Source organism: Leptosomus discolor, chromosome 2 (genome assembly GCF_034619465.1).
Source record: "Leptosomus discolor isolate bLepDis1 chromosome 2, bLepDis1.hap2, whole genome shotgun sequence".
NCBI classification, from domain to species: domain Eukaryota; kingdom Metazoa; phylum Chordata; class Aves; order Leptosomiformes; family Leptosomidae; genus Leptosomus; species Leptosomus discolor.
Window position 1 is genome coordinate 7,019,663 of NC_141392.1, and position 7,381 is coordinate 7,027,043.

Here is a 7,381-nt window from a genome sequence, read left to right on the forward strand (position 1 = left end):
GTGGGTGGCACCCCCGCGGTGCGGGGACACGGACTCCTTCCGCGAAGACGGCGAGGGTGGCACGTCCAGCCACCCGTCGGAGAGACATCTCCTCCTGCACGCCTCAGGGTGCTGCCGCGGTGGCTAGGTGACTCTGAACCCCTCTGGTTCAGTGGGATGCGTTCAAGCCAAAGAGGCTAAATGTCGTCCCCGTGTTGTCACCGGAGAGCTGAGTGAGGGGGGGAAACGTTACCGAAGCCTGAGATAATCGCATCCCTGAGAGACGCCCGACCCGACGACCGAGCAGGGCCGAGCCGGGACGCCTTGTCTATTTACCCCAGCGCCGTGAAAACAAGCGGCCGCCGGCTCCTGCTGCCGGGAGCTCCCCGTCGTGGGGAACTGGTTGTTCCCCAGCCCCGGGGCACCCACGGCAGGACCTGCTCCCTGCAGCGCGCTCCTTCCAACCCGTTCCGCTGCCGGACGCGGAGGAGCAAGGCAGGGGCACGGCCACCCCGCGGCGGAGGGCACAGGGGCTGCTGGAGCGGGGGGACGGGGCTCCCAAGCTGCTGCGGGTCCAAGGACAAGTGGGTGCCTCTCCGTACACTGAGATATTTGGTTTCACAAAAGCCCAGCAGCTGCTCGGGGCGAGGATCCGCACCCCGCAGCACTACGCACCGCGCAGCCAGCGAGGCCGCGGCTAGCGCGGAGGAAGGGAGGGGAAGCTTAAAACTTAAGAAACAGCTTGGGACATCGCTCTTAAGAGCGCGTCGAGCGCACGCCCAACAAAAACATCAACAACTGGAAAGTCGGGACGGTTTGGAAACCTCCCGGAATCAAACGAAACCAGACGTGGGGCAGGGAGGCGTTGGCAGCGCTGCGCGGGGCGCGGAGCCGGCCGGCGGGGGCCCCACGGGTGGCCGTGGAGAGAGTGGCGTGGGGGTGGGCTCCATCCCTGCACAGCTCACCTCTCTGCCTTCCCAAATTAGAAGGGCCGGAGGTGGGCAATCCCACCCCACTCATGATTTTAGCAGAAACCGAGGCGGTCGGGAGCAAGAGGCCGTGCTGACACCGGGCTTTGCTGCCGCGGGTGTGTGCGGAGCCGGGCTCCCTCTGCCCAGCGTCCCCAGCAAATGTCGGTGCTTTCTCCTCCACAGGTACAGCAGATCCCCCACGATGCCGTGGCTCTGCGAAGTGATTTTGGTCGGAGAAAAGCCCCAGATCCCCTTCAGCTTAGAAGGACTTTTTTTTGTTTGTTTTTTTTTTTTTTTTTTTTTTTGGCGAGGCCGGCACAGCGAAAGCGACGGTGTTTTCCACCTACGCGCTATGACTTTGAGATCTGATGGCTGTTACTGTAGTTCAGTCTTCGAGATGCCGTCCCCGCTGGGGATCTCCGGAGGTAGGAGGCGGCAGGTCGCTCTCGCACGATTACTCTAAATCGGGTGTCTTTATTACCTCGACTAGTGCCGGGCGACGGCAAATAAAGCCGCCTTGACGACGACACTCACACGGGCACTGCTGCCGTCACCATTAATTTGAAGCAAACCCTCTCTTATGCGGCGGGGGAGGGAAGGACGGGGCTATTGCACTGCCCGTCCGCACCGCCTGCCGCCCGCCTGCCCGGCCTCGCCGGCGGCTCCGCACGGGCGGCGCGGCAGCTTCTACCCCAAGGAGAGCCTGGCCCTGCCTGACGTGCCCTGGGGGGTGCCCGAGGGGCTATCCGAAACCGTTCCCGCATGCCCGGCGGCTGGGAAGGGGCCGCGGAGGCCGGTTCCTCCCTCCGCATCGCTCCGCTGGGGCAGACGTCGAGGGGCACGACAGGGAGCGGTGTCCAGAGAGCGCAGGCTCCTCTGCCTGCTTGTCACCCCCACCGCCTTTCGAGACCCCAAAATGCCCCCGCGGTCAGCCTGCAGTGCGGGGGAACCCCAGCCCCCGATAGGTGCCCGGCAGCCCCCCGACTCCCCGTTCCCGGGGCCGGGCCGTTTGCATGGGCTCACTGGGGCGGGGGACAGCCTTGCGAAAAGCCGAGAGGGGCTGAGGCGTTAGTGCGAGAGAAGGCTCAAGCCTGCTGCCTACCCGCCCGGTTGGCATGCGTTGTCATTTCGATGGTATCTCGCTTTTGGAGGCATTTTATGGCTGGGGGAAATCTAATCCGGTGAAGAGAAAGGAAGAGAATACTGTTGGCATTGAATGAACTCCGTGTGGTAATCTTGGGGCAAATGTGCGGGTTTCCATGCCAAAGCAAAGTGTTTTCTCGTCGGGTCTGCTCATACTCTGAAGGGAGGCGAAGACACCGTTTAAGAAATCCAGCTGGTTGCAAATCATACATTTAATCTCTCAGCTGGAATGATTTAATGGATCAGTATCGAGTAACAGTCCTGGAAAAGTAGCCTCCTAAAAAAACAGAGATAAATCCTGATTGAATAATAGTAAATGAAAACCGTGGATTACAGTGACTGCAAGACAGTATTTTCTTTGCAGTCCTCGAAAGATGCCGCCGCAGAGGGGCCAACCGAGCTGACAAAGCCCCGCGTGTAATTTTGATGTTGGCGGGGGCAGGTCCCGGCAGCCTGTGGTGCCCCCCCCCCCCCCCCTTGGGGCAGGCTCACCCCCTCTCTCCTCACCCCCTGGGCACCTTCTGAAACGGCTTCTCTGCAGCGCAGGCAGCAGAGACACCAGCTCTTCCCCCGGCGCTCCGCGGCCGAGCGAGCGCCGACGTGCCCGGGCCAGAGACGCGCCTGTGGCGGGAGGCACCGCCGGGGGCACCGGGGGGCTGCCCCCGAGGGGCCACCGGCAGCGCAAAGCCACGGCGGCGGCCTTGCCGAAACCCACCCGCCTGCCTTGGGCCAGCCCAGGGGCCTCACTGGGATTTTTCTGGTTCCAGCGGGGAAGGCGCAGAGGCGGGGGCAGGAACGGTCAACGCCGGGGAAAGCGGCGTTTTTCCTCTGAAACGTGAAAAAGGGAGAGAGAACCCTTTGTCCTTTTGGGATGCATTGGAGGGAGAAGTGGTACCGGGGCGAAGAGGGGAGCCGAGGGCAGCCCGCCCCCCGCGCCTTCGCGGCCTGCTGCCGGTGGGGCCCGCGGGGGTCGCTGGCGCGGCGAGAGCCCGGGGGCCCCTTCGGCGGCCGGGGCTCCGGGGGCTTCTTTAACCCTCCCCTCGCCGTGACTTTAACCAGGGTTTGGCAGCTCGGGCGAAGAAAGATCTGCAGAAGCACTTGATTCACCTCCCCTCCCGGCCGAGGGGGAGGTCATTACGGCACTTAATTAAAAACACCACCCCGACGGGGCAGGTGCTTTCCTTGCCGCGGCCCCGGGCGCTGCCCCCGCCTCTCCCCGTCTCCCCTCGCCGCCCCGGGCGCGCACGGCGGGTGCGGGGGCCCCGGCGGGGCTGCCCTTCTCGGCCTCGCGGGGGCGTGGGGCTGGGGCTTTCATTTTGGGGGGGGGGGGGTGTCCCCCAAAATCATCTTCTTCGCAGCTCAGAGGAGCAAGAGTTTTCGGGGGAGAGGTGGATTTGGGCTCAGGTTTCCCGGCGTTTCGTGATCCCAGCGGTGAGGCATCGTCGGAGAGCGCCTCTGCTCTGAACGGCGTACAGCTCCGGGGGCGGGGGGGGGGGGCGGGGGGGGGGGGGGGGGGGCAAGCAAGCACACCTTTGCTTTTGATTATTTTAGTCGGAGCAAAGACGAGAGGGAAGCGAGGAGGGTGCGGGAGGGATGGGCCGGCCCGTAGCCCGGTTGGCCGGATCGAGCAGCATCACCCTTATAAGGAATGTAATGCAAGGGGGAATGCCGTCAGCACAGTATTAGCACGTTTTTGTCATTAAATGTACTCGAGTCGTAATAGTTGTTTATATTTACAGGGCATTCTTGAACTCAAACCACATGGTCAAATCATCTCTAGATGGATCTGCAGTCGGTGAAAGTCAGTACTTCCCAAGGACAGCTTTGGTGACAAGGGCAGCTCGGGTCAAAACCAGTTTAGTTTGGTGTTACCTATTTATAGAGATGGAACATCTAAATAAAGTTGAAGAAGCGGGATGTTGAAAAAACTCAGAAAGTGTTGTGAATCTCAATCTTCTTTTCTTCTTTTTTTTTTGTATGTTTTTCAATCTCAACCTCTTTCTAAAAATATTGCTGTATATATACTCTGTATTAATATAAATTCAAATACAAATATATAAATTGAATATATAAATATAAATTGAAAACGACTCCTCCATTTCAAAAGATCTCTCCAAAACTTTTCAACAATTTCAATGTCATGATGTTTTTACAAAGGATATTAAAATTCTCATTTCTGTTTTTGCAGGCAATATGGACTTCAACAAATGGGTATTTTATGTTTCCTTTTACTATTTTTCATATTGTCTTCAAGTGTATTAGTATAAGCTTTTGAAAAAAAATAAAACACCTGCCCTGTCTGTTGAAATCACAGCTACTGTCGCCCAGCTCACTTCTGTAACAAAAGTGAAATAAAATAGCTGTTCTGAAAAGCAAAGTGTTCACATGCATGAATCAGAAAATTGTTGATCTTAATCATAAAGGACTCAAAGGTTCTCTTTAACCCAGTACTTTTGACCTATACAATTTTTATATGATTACTTTTTCTAGTAAGTGACTTTTTTACAACAAACACGTAAGCACATATACGTAAAATTTCTGTTTAGGTTCAATTGCTTCAAAGCATAGATATGTGGGTGTTTAATGTTATTAACAATGGTACAGCTACAAAAATTCAAATAAGAAATTATTTCTAAAGTATTTTAAAAGGATTTGCCTCTTTTCCTTGCATTTGTTTTTTGGCCAAGAGCAAAAGCCTGGCCCTGTTCTTTTTGAAGACAGTGGCAAAGTTCCCACCTACACCCCAAGGATCCACGAAGTCAGTCAGAGTTTTTCCATGGACTTTGGATCAAGCCCATAGCATTAGTCAATTTAAAAAGTGATTACTTCTCTCTCAAAGAAATGCACAGTGCATTTCCTTAGATAACCACATCTCAAGGATTTTTTTTCCACCCCCATATTCTAGGATCTAAAATGAGGAAATTCTTCAGTCAAAATTTCCTTGAAATGCATCCAACTCTCTGTGCCCCCACTGAGCACACACCTCCAGTTTAGGATTTGCTCTAGGTGGCACTACTCTTCTTGTAAAACCATTCTCCTTTTTGCCCCTGTTCACCTCCTGACCTGTCTTCCCCACAATGCTCCAGCAAATGTGCCTTCTTTTGTGAGTCAGAGAACCAGGAGATTCTGGAAAAGGAGACGCGGGGAACCAGTGGAAACCCAGCGGCAGCACCAGACACGAGGATGACATGGAAAGAAAGACCCACTCATCCCACCCTTCATTTCTGGCACTAACTCCCCTACTTTCCTCCCTCCACAACCTCCTCAACCTCCCTTTAATGAATGTGCCCCAGGATAAGTGTTTTTATGAGTAGGAATGGCTTTACTGCCCTCTCTGCTAGTTACAGACAACTCACCCACCTCTTGCTGCTCACCACCCCCCAGAAGGGAAGGGCCACGGTGTGAGGGCAGGCTGTTTGGGTAGGTTCTGATAAAAAAACCCATCTGGCCCTGACAGTGTCATCTGCTACAAGAAAGATCTTCCAAGGACAACAGTGCCTGCAGCCCTGCAGCCAGCACGGGGCAGAAGCAGAAGCAGGCACTGCGTGGGGGGCTGTCAGGGCTCACCCTGCAGCCCGGTCGCCCCCAGGTGCCCCCCAGCAGCTGGTGCACGTTGCTCTCTGCCGTACCTAGCTTGCTCTGCTCAGCAGCATCAGGAGGGTGGAAAGGTGAGCCCCTCACCGCGTTTCCAGCTTGCCATCCGTCTGCGCTACGTGTAGTTTGGCTGGACCCCAGAGCCCGCCTGGGAATCTTCAGATCACATCTGGGTTTGATTACATCTGTTTGGAGCATCTGTTTATGTCTATCTGTGGCATTATAAAGGAATCTCCGAGGCCTGTTCTGCTATGTCATGCCAAAATGAAACGGTGTCAGCGAGTCAGCGCTGCAGCACAGTTAGTGACCCAGCAAGCGGCGGAGCTGATTGTGGGGACAGAGCCATGGCACGGTGGTGGGCAGCGCCCAGGGAGAAGCTGAGGTGGAGCAACGCGGAGGTGCCAGTGGGTGGCTGGGTTTTATCCACCCCACGCCAGCCCACGGACCTGCTGCCACCAGCACTCACTGACATTTCATCTGCGAAACCTGCTCGCGCTTGTGTGTCAAGAAGAGGCATTTGCATAATTAATATTGCCTCGTTTCTTGCAAATCCCTACTCAAGGGGTGAATAATGCTGACTCCTGGGTAGGTCGGAAGAGTTTGCGCAATGTTTGTTTGTATTTCCCAAATGCAGACTTGGAAACCTGTGGCTGCCAGTCCCAGTGCTCCCCGCTCAGGTGTAAACCACCAGCACTGTGGTCTCCAGCTGGTGCTGCAGTACTGGCTGGGGGAGGCTGGAGGGGAAGCAGTGGGGACAGAAGCCAGACAGAGCTCTAAAATAGCCCAGCATTTATTTATGGCATAATAGCAACTAATTTTGCCTTTAACTTTGTGGCAACTGTATCTAGTCTCTGGGTATATTAAGCCAAAAAAAAAAAAAATTGCTGCTTTGCGTACAAGCAGATCACTGACATTGATATTTATCTAATCATTTTTCTTCTGTCATTTACAAACAAATAAGTTTTATTTAACTGAAAGAGGTGGAGGCAGCCAATGCTGCTTTTTATCTGTGAATGTGCTGAAATGGTGGCTTTGCCAATGCAGTGCTTTTTTTTTAACCGGATATCAGGATCTAAATGAGAATGCTTTAAAAAAGAGAGGGACAATATATCACCTGGATCCCACAACCAGCTCCTCACAACAGATTAGTGTGCTAATTTGACCGTCCATTACAGAGTGAATGTCAGGATGAGGCGCACCCAGTGCGACCTGTGTGCTTCAGGATACTGGTACGTCTACAAACATCTGGAAGCAAAAGCAACAGAAGCATTTGACAGCTGAGCAATCAGGGACAGGGGAACTGGCTATCAAGCCTGGAAGTCTAAACTGTTGATAACCCAATATTAACTCACACTCCTTTTAAGAGTAATTTGTAGATTAAAACTCTCGAGCAAAAGAGCTTTATAAATTTCCTGACCATCTGAGAAAGGTGGAATTGCCACCAACACATTTTATCGTGTCCTGGACCAAGTCTAGCCTCATATACCTGTGAAGTGTAGCCTCCTCCATCAAGGCTGGCATTGCCTGTGACCTCTGAAGAATGCTGCTATTGATTTAACAGTTTCGTTTTCTCACACTGCAGCCATAAACCTGTATTTTACCTTTCACTACTATCAGCATTCTCTGTCATAGTACAGTAACAGTGCACGTTTTGTGATCTGACAGGTCACAATGTGGCATATGGTAATAGTTTC